The sequence below is a fragment of the Dipodomys spectabilis genome, unplaced genomic scaffold, assembly GCF_019054845.1.
Source record: "Dipodomys spectabilis isolate Male_0828 unplaced genomic scaffold, ASM1905484v1 ptg000034l, whole genome shotgun sequence".
NCBI classification, from domain to species: domain Eukaryota; kingdom Metazoa; phylum Chordata; class Mammalia; order Rodentia; family Heteromyidae; genus Dipodomys; species Dipodomys spectabilis.
Genome location: NW_024870711.1, coordinates 7,964,223 through 7,973,643, shown reverse-complemented (window position 1 = coordinate 7,973,643; position 9,421 = coordinate 7,964,223). Strand labels below are relative to the sequence as shown.

The window sequence follows — 9,421 nt, the reverse complement described above, 5'->3', positions numbered from 1 at the left end:
TCCAATTAACTACCAAAAAGCCAGAAGTGGAGCTGTGAATCAAGTGGCAGTGTGCTAGCTTTGAGCAAAATAGCTTAGGGACAGTGCCCAAGCCATGACATCAAGCACTAGCCCCAGCACGTGCATAAAAATCCCCTATAGTTATTGAGTAGCTGCTTTGCAAAATTACTGTCCTAGTAGTTGCAGGAGACATAAAGACAGGAGAGCAACGTTCCTGGCAGGAAGCATAAGACCCATACCGAAATAACTATGTCCAAGGTATAGATATTAGTATTCAACCTAGGGACAAATATTTTCTTTCTATATAATTCTTTAACAGCTTAATGTCTGTTTGGAGTTCTACTTGTTACCAAGTTGGAATAAACTCAGCGGGGGGTCCCTGCCAGTTTTTAGGTCATAACTAAATCTAGGGGCTTACTTAATCTGAAGCATCAGGAGGGGGTGCCTGTCTGGTTCTGAATTTTGTCTGTCAGCACTTTCTTCTGAGACATCACTGTCCCCCAACCCCAACCCTACCGTGACTTTGTTCTATGTTCTTGTGCAGGCAGCCCGAAGAACATCTCACTGCGTGGCTCTTCAGGACCCATATTTCATCTCTGCTACTTCTATCCTTTCTGTCTTATATGGTAAACATGCCACCCATCCATTTTCTTTCTTTTTTTGTCGGTTGTGAGGCTTGAACTCTGGGCCTGGTGGCTATCTCTGAGCTCTTCAGCTCAAGGCCAGCGCTCTACCACTTCAGCCACAGCGCCAGTTCTGGTTTTCTGGTAATTCATTGGAGATAAGAGTCTCAAGCCTTTCCTGCCTGGGCTAGCTTCAAATCTCCATCCTCAAATCTCAGCCTCCTGAGTTGCTAGGATGATAGCCTTGAACCAGCTGGTGAGGTAATCTTATAGATGGTGTTGGCTTGTCTATCTTTTGTCCATGCTATGAGCTATGTCTGGTACTCGGAAACTTCTTTCTCTCTTTCATTTCTACTCCATCCCATCTCTCAAAGGCAGTGAGCCATAGCGTATACAAAGTTGGCTAACTACTTGGATGTGAGGGAAAAAGAATGAGGAGAAGTGGTGAAAGCTATCTCTAAGCCATCCAAGGTAGATATAAGATATGGTGTGTTACTGATTTTTCACTTAGAAAATGCCATTTTCAACCAGGCACCAAAGGCTCACTTCTGTCATCTTAGCCTACAAAGATTACTTTTCAAGGACAGCCTAGACAGAGATTATTTTTCAGCCAGGAGCTGGTCGTGGTGTGGTGCGTGCCTGTCATTCTACCTGAGGACAGGAAGCCTAAAATAGGAGGACTGTGGCCCATGCAGACCTTATCTCAGAAATAACCAGCACAGCTGGGCACCAGCAGCTCACACCTGTAATCCAAGCTACTCAGGAGGCTGAGATCTGAGGATCATGGTTCAGAGCCAGCCCAGGCAGGAAAGTCTATGAGACTCATATAAACTAGCCTTGAGCTGAAGAGCTGAGGGACAGCGCCCAGGCCCAGAGTTCAGGCCCTATAACCAACAACAATAACAACAAAAATAACCAGCACAAAAAGGGTTGGATGCATGGCTCAGTGGTAAGAACACGTACCTAGAAAACATGAGGTACTGAGTTCTAAACCCTAGCACTACCATATGTATGTGTGTATGCGCACATGTGCACGCACACACACACATCTCTGAGTTGCTAGCTGATGTCATTTTTTTTCCCTTCAGTTGTGTGGCTTGAACTCTGGGCCTGGGCGCTGTCCCTCAGCTCTTCAGCTCAAGGCTAGTGCTCTACCACTTGAGCCACAGTGCCACTTCTGGTTTTCTGAGTAGTTTATTGGAGATAGGAGTCTCATGGACTTTCCTGCCTGGGCTGGCTTCAAACCTCCATCCTCAGATCTCAGCCTCCTGAGTAGCTAGGATGACAGGCGTGAGCCACGGGCGCCCAGCCCTGATGTCATTTTTAATATGTGTGCTCTCTTAACACCTTGGGCATTTCCCTCCTATGGTAAGTAGCATTACGGGGTAAGGGCATGCAGGAACTGGGCCTTGAACTCAGGACCCTGAGCTTTCACTTGGCTTTTTTGCTCAAGGTTGGTGTTCTACCACTTGAGCCACTCCTCTACTTGTGGCTTTTCTCTCGTTAATTGGAGATCAGAGTCTTATGGACTTTTCTGTGCAGGCTGGCTTCAAACTGAAATCCTCAGAGCTCAGCCTTCTGAGTAGCTAGGATTATAAGTGTGAGCCACCAGTTTCCAGCTAAATATTGTTTTGGAAAGGAAGAGTTACTACTTGGATTCAGAGAAATGAATGGAGAAACAACTAAAGGGGAAATAGCTTTTTAAAAAGGTATTGTAGAATGAAAAGAAGGATGGGAAAGATGGAACAATGGTGAAGAGATGAGAAAAAAATGAGTGTGAAGAAAATAGAAAACTATTTTAATTATTATTATTTTTTTTTTTTACCAGTTCGGGGGTTTGAACTCAGGACCTGGCCACTGTCCCTGAGCTTCTTTTTGCTCAAGGCTAGCACTCTACCACTTGAGCCACAGTGCCATTTCTGGCTTTTTCTGTGTATGTGGTACTGAGGAATCCAACCCAGGGCTTCATGCATGCAAGGCAAGCACTCTGCCACTAAGCCACATTCCAGCCCTAGAAAACTCTTAAAATACAGTATTTTATGCTAAGGAAAAAAGTCCATGCTAACTCTATTCAGCATTTTTATTAGTTGTTTATTTACTTATTTGTCTGTCATGGATCTTGAACTCTGGGCCTGGGCATTGTCCCTGAGCTCTTTAGTTCAAGAGAAAAACTCTACCACTTGGGCCACAGTGCCACTTCCAGTTTTCTGTTGGTTAATTGGAGATCAGAGTCTCACAGACTTTCCTGCTCTGGCTGGCTTTGAACTGCCATCCTCAGATCTCAGCCTCCTGAGTAGAGGTATGAGCCACCAGTGCCTGGCCAGCATTTTTTTTAAATAACATTTTCTTTTATTGTGAAAATACTGTATAGAGGGGTTACAAGTACATGGGCAAGATAATGAGTACATTTCTTATCAAGCATTGTAGCTTCCTCCTTTGTTTCCCCTTCCCATCCCATCCTCCCCCCCACCCCCTGCCGCCACCCAACCCAGCATTTCTTTTTTTTTTTTTGCCAGTGATAGAATTTGAACTCAGGTGGGGCTGGGAAAGGTGGCTCAGTGGTAGAGTTTTTGCTTCGCATGCATGAGGCCCTGGGTTTGATTCTTCAGCATAAACAGAAAAAGCTGGAAGTGGTGCTGCCGCATAAGGTAGAGCGCTAGCCTTGAGCTGAAGAGCTCATGGACAGCACCCAGGCCAAGAGCTTAAGCCCCACAACCGACCAAAAGAAGAAAAAAAGAATTTGAACACAGGTCCTTACACTTCTGTTCAGAATTTTGTCCAAACCAGTCAGTGGCGCCCCCTAATACCTCTAATTGCAAACACCTTATGAGTCTTCAGATGTCTAATGTGTTTTGATATACTCAAAATGCATTCATTTCCCAACGAACACAAATTAATTATAGTTCAAAAGGAGCAGAGTTAGTCTTTCAATTTAGGCTCTAAGCAATCATATTAGTGATTATTTTCCTGTTTCTAATACCCCAATTAAGTTCATTGGCTGCCAGCTAATTGAATTACTCACAGATAAGGGAATCATAACATAACACTAAAGAGAGAATAAGCTAGTCTAGCTTTTAAATAATGATCTCGCTGAGGTTGGAGTTCTTCAGTTTCCTGTGTTATGCCAGTAGATTGAGTCTCAAGGGTTGCTTTTAAGGGAAGGAAAGGCATTTAGGCCGTTCTGAGGCTGTCAGTTCTTATGCACTGGGGTGGGAGCACTGTGGCTTTCAGACTCGTGGGCATACACCTGTGGGAATCAGACCACACACAGGCCTTGTACAGAGGCCAGGGCACAGCTGGAAGCCCTGCCAGGCTTCTTATCATTGTCATCTGAAACCAGCCAGCAAGGGAGGGAAGTCTTTACACTCTAGGTAGAGCTAGGAGCCATTTAATGGTTTAACCCTTGAGAAGAAAGCCTTTTGGAAGACTGGGCAAGACATAAGAGATTGCAGCTTTTCCAACTGCAGATATCATGAGGGTTTTTTTTTTTTAGATAAGGAAGAAGATCAAACAAGTTTGGTTGAGATTGGACCCCTCAAAGCCAGGAACTGGATGTGAGGAGAGGAGAGGAAGGTGACAGAACATCTTGATTTGAAGCTGGGATGGAGAGAGCTACAGAGGTGAATGGAGAAACTCTTGAAAAGCTGATGACATTGGCCCCATCCGGCTTTTCAATTCAAGAGAGAGAACCACTTACCTCAGCATGCCCCAATATCATTTGTCCACTTCTTTGGTAAACCTGAGAATGTCTACACAGAGACAGAGTTGAAAAGGGGGTTCTTTCAATCTGCTGAAAAGGGACATTTTCAATTTTTAAAAAGACAGAGCCAGGCACTGGTGGCTCAGGCCTATAACCTTAGCTACTCAGGAAGCTGAGATCTGATGATCATGGTTCAAAGCCAGCCAAGGAAGAAAAATCCATGAGACTCTTTATCTCCAATTAACCATCCCCAAACAGGAAGTGGAGTTGTGGCTCCAAGTGGTAGAGCACTAGCCAGGAGCAAAAACAACTCAAGGACAGTGCTCAAGCCCCAGGACCAACCAAAAAAAAAAAAAAAAAAAGACAGTCATAAGCGAACCCAAGCCACTTTGGCATGGGTTGTCATCCGGGAAGGGATGGACAGACACCTGTACATTCACCTTTGAAACTTGGCACACACTTGACAAAGAGATGTCCCAAATATTTGGTGTATATGTGCAGCAACAGATCTGCCTATCTACTTTTTCCCCCTTGCCTTCTTGACTCTTGGTCTCTGAGTAAAAGGAATTTTCACATGACTGGTGTCAGCCATGGCTTAAAGCTCCATGGGATTTCTACTGCGTCTGGGGTGGAAGGGCCACTAGCACTGGGAATAAGGACTCGTGTGTTCACAATGCTCAGTGCTGTAGAGTAGGAAGTGTTAATTCCCCAAGTAGGGAGCTGGGGTGAAGGCAAGGGAGTCATTCCAATTTCTGTGAACATAGTAACATATCACAGCTGGGCTGTTATGTGATGCTAGTAGACGATGCTCTGTCTTCACAGGATATTATTGCTAGCTGGTCTCCCCTCCCTAGCTACTTCTTTAAAAGGACCTCCTTTCTCATCACTGGCCTCTTGGTGATATGATATCTAATAGGATCAGCAATCACATAGTTTTCATGCCCATGGCTGTAGCTAGTGAGTCCTTTGGTTCTATTTGGCTATGAGACATTTTATTTTAGTAGCTAGAATCCTTTAGATCTTGACTACAGACATTGAGATCTGGGAAGGAAAATGTATATTCAGTATCCATGCCATCCCAGCCAGATGAATTTCTGTCTTTTCCAGGGAAGAAATGACCCAACCTGCAATGGACTGGTTGGTCTCCTCAGAGGACAGTGCCACACTGTGGCTGGAAGTTTGGATATTTGGCTCTGGCAGTAGCTAGAGGAGCTTTGGTGAGAGAGGACCTGTATGTGGGGCTCACCATGTTGTTGGGTATGGTTTGATAGTCCTTTCTGTTGTTTATTATATTCCTATTTACTATGATATTTCATTCTATGAATGTATCAGTTTGTTCATATATTGTGAGGCATTTAAGTTCTTTCCATGTTTTATTTTTTGCTATAATGAGTGGTGATGTTAGCATTTTTTAAATTGGGATAAGACGTGGGAAGCTATTATTTAATATAGCTTGATTCTTAAACATATTCATGTTTTAGAACCGATCAATTAGGAAGTCTTCTTGCTTTCTTCTGAGGTGACGAAAGAGATATAACCCAGAATCCTGGACCTAACAGAGCCACCATATTTTGATGTGTATTTGGACTCTGATTTCTTTCTTTCTTCAGTTGGCTATGGGGCTTGAACTCAGGGACTGGGTGCTGTCCTAGAGCAAAAAAGCTCAAGAAGTAGAGCCACAGTTCTACTTCTATTTTTTTTCTGGTGGCTAACTGGGGATAAGAGTCTCACTGAGGAGTTGTAAAGGATAGTAGGAAAAAAATAAAGGATGGTGTAATAATGCTTGACAAGAAATGTACTCATTACCTTACTCATGTAACTGTAACCCCTCTGTACAGAATCTTTACAATAAAATAAAATAAATAAAAAGACAAAAAACAGAGTCTCACAGACTTTCCTGTCTGGGCTGGCTTTGAACCATGATCCTCAGAGCTCAGCCTCTGGAGTAGCTAGAATTATAGGTGTAAGCCATCCAATTTGTTCCTGAGCTTGAGGCTCACTTGATTATTTCTTCAACTATATGTTTTTTGAGATATTTTTGAGATAGGATCTCATTATGTAGCCCTGGCTGGTCTCAAACTCATGATTCTAGCCTCCTTTTCTTTTATATACTACATGTAAATCCATTTCTGTGTCTGACTTGGAATCATTTTGTTGTTCTGTTGGTTTTCTTATTAATGACCGTAAAACAAACTTTGATGAGCTGGGCAAGGTTTAGGTAAAAACTTGTAATGCTAGGATTTCTTAGGAAACGGAGGCAGGAGGATTTCAAGTTTGAGGCCAGCCTGGGAAAATTAGCACGATAGTACTAAAAATAAAGTTCGCATTGACAGAATACTTATTGTCCATGTAGGAAACCTTGAATTCAATCCTGTGTATCACCAAGACAAGAATAACAGCAACAAACAAACAAAAAAACAGCCCTTGGTATGAGCACATATATTTTTAATTTTTATTTTGTTGTGCTGGTACTGGGGCTTGAACTCATGGCTTGGGCGCTATCCGTAAGCTATTTAGCGACAGCCCTACTTCTAGCTTTTGGGTGATTAATTGGATATAAAAAATCTCACAAACTTTCCTGTCCAGGGTGGCTTTGAAACACAATCCTCAAACCTCAGCCTCCTGAAAAGCTAGGATGAAAGGCATGAACCTCTGGTGCCTGCCCTGTAGCCTCTTTTGCTTTTGAATTCTATTTCTTTTTATTTATTTATTTATTTTTGGGTCCGGTTGTGGGGCCTGAACTCTGGGCCTGGGCACTGTCCCTCAGCTCTTCAGCTCAAGGCTACACTCTACCACTTGAGCCACAGTGCTACTTCCAGCTTTTTTCTTTTTTTGCTTATGTGGTGCTGAGGAATCGAAGCCAGGGCCTCAGGCATACAAGGCAAGCTCTCTACCACTCAGCCACCTTCCCAGCCCCTTCTCTTCCTTTATGGTGCCATTTAATTCTGAGTTTCTTTTCTGGTTTTGTTTTGATGACCTGTCTATTTGTGAGAGTGGGGTATTGAAGTCTCCCACAGTCATTGTGTTGGGGTTCTTCTTATGCTTTTAAATCTAGTAGTTTGTTTAATGCAGTTGGGTACACTGACATTTGGTGCATAGATGTTGTTAATTGCTATTTCCTCTTGACTGATTGTTCTCTTTATTAATATGAAATGATCTTTGTCTCTTCTGACTCATTTTGGTTTGAAGTCTACTTTGTCAAAAATGAGTGCAGGGCTGGGAAGGTGGCTCAGTGGTAGAGCGCTTGCTTTGCATGCATGAGGCCCTGGGTTTGATTCCTCAGCACCACATAAGCAAAAAGAAAAAAGCAGGAAGTGGCACTGTGGCTCAAGTGGTAGAGCACTAGCCTTGAGCTGAAGAGCTGAGGGATAGTGCCCAGGCCCAGAGTTCAGGCCCCCTAAAAAAAAAAAAATGAGTGCAGACACTCCTGCCTGCTTTTGGGGTCCATTTGCTTGTAGTTTTTTTCCCATCCTTTAACCCTAAGCCAATGTTTATTTTTGCCATTTCTTATAGGCAACACATGATGGAGTTATGCTTTTTTTCTTTTTTTGGAACAGTCATAGGGCTTGAACTCTGGGCTTAGGCGTTGTCCTTGAGCTCTTCAGTTCAAGGCAAGCCCTCTACCACTTGAGCCACAGCGCCACTTCTGGTTTCCTGGTAGTTAATTGGAGATAAGAATCTCACAGCCTTTCCTGCCTGGGCTGGCTTCAAACCTGGATCCTCAAGACTCAGCATCCTGAGTAGCTAGGATTACAGGCGTGAGCCACTGGCATCCAGCCATTTTTTTTTTTTTTTTTTTTTTTTTTTTTGGGTCTGGTTGTGGGGCCTGAACTCTTGGCTTGGGTGCTGTCCCTCAGCTCTTCAGCTCAAGGCTAGTGCTCTACCACTTGTGCCACAGCGCCACTTCCGGCTTTTTTTCTTTTTGCTTATGTGGTGCTGAGAAATTGAACCCAGGTCCTCATCCATGTAAGGCAAGTGCTCTACCACTGAGCCACCTTCCCAGCCCCCATTTTGCATTTTGTTGTTTTTGTAGTGTTTGATTCTTTACTACTCTTAATTTGTTTATTTCCCCATCTGGTTGGATTTATTTTCTTCCATTTTTCTAGTTATGTTTATCTTTTCTTTTTGTGTGTAGGATTCTTTTAAGTCGTAAATTAGGTTAGATGGCTGGGAATGTGGCTTAGTGGCAGAGTGCTTGCCTAGCATGCATGATGCCCTGGATTCGATTCCTCAGTACCACATAAACAGAAAAGGCCGAAAGTGGTGCTGTGGCTCAAGTGGTAGAATGCTAGACTTGAGCAAAAGAAGCTCAGGGACAGTTTCCAGGCCCTGATTTCAAGCCTTAGGACTGGCAAAAAAAAAAAAAAAAGTGAGATTTATTTAGCATGGACGTTTCTTATTTGTCCTTCAATTATGAATATTGGCTTTTTTGGGGGGTAGAGCAATCTAGGTTGACAGTTGTTTACTTTCAGCTCTTAAACTATCTCATTTCATGTCCTATTTGCTCTTAAGGTCTCTGGAGAGAAGGCTGCTGTTTTTATTTTTCCCTAGCCAGTGTTTCCCCATTCACAATACAGACTAGGCCCAAGGCCTGGGCTGAGGTGTATATGGAGCAAGTTTACTCTGCCTCCTCTTTCTATACAGTCAGTGTAAGAACACAGCCTGTGGTAAGCACCAGGAGGCCTTATACCATTATTGTGATGGGCTTACCATTCCATGTGACTTGGCTCTTCTTTCTTACAGTTTTTGGTATTCCTTTGTTCTGAACATTTACTATTTTAACTATAATACATATTGCAATGGTTGTCTTCTGGTCTACTGTTGAGTATCTTGAAAGTGTTCAGTACCTGGTTGGCTGTTTCCTTTGCAGGATTTGGGGAATTTTCTCTTATTATTTTGTTGAACACACTTTCCAGCCATTAGCTTTCACATCTTCTTCTTCTATGCCCATCATTCTAAAGTTTGGGCTCTTAATAGCATTCCAGTGGGTTTTTTTCCATATCTCACTCACACTTTTTATTTTTATTTTTCTTATGTCTTCTTCTTAATTGTTCTAATAAACTTCTACCTTGTCTTTGAACCCTGATATTCTGTCTTT

General features: G+C 43.0%; 1 non-coding gene across 1 annotated transcript; it reads right to left on the bottom strand.

Moving 5' to 3' along the window:
- Window positions 1-8,875: 8,875 nt before the first annotated feature.
- On the bottom strand, window positions 8,876-9,007 carry LOC122106002. Its single transcript, XR_006147107.1, has one exon. It is a non-coding gene; the product is annotated as a small nucleolar RNA SNORA51 (small nucleolar RNA).
- Window positions 9,008-9,421: the final 414 nt, after the last annotated feature.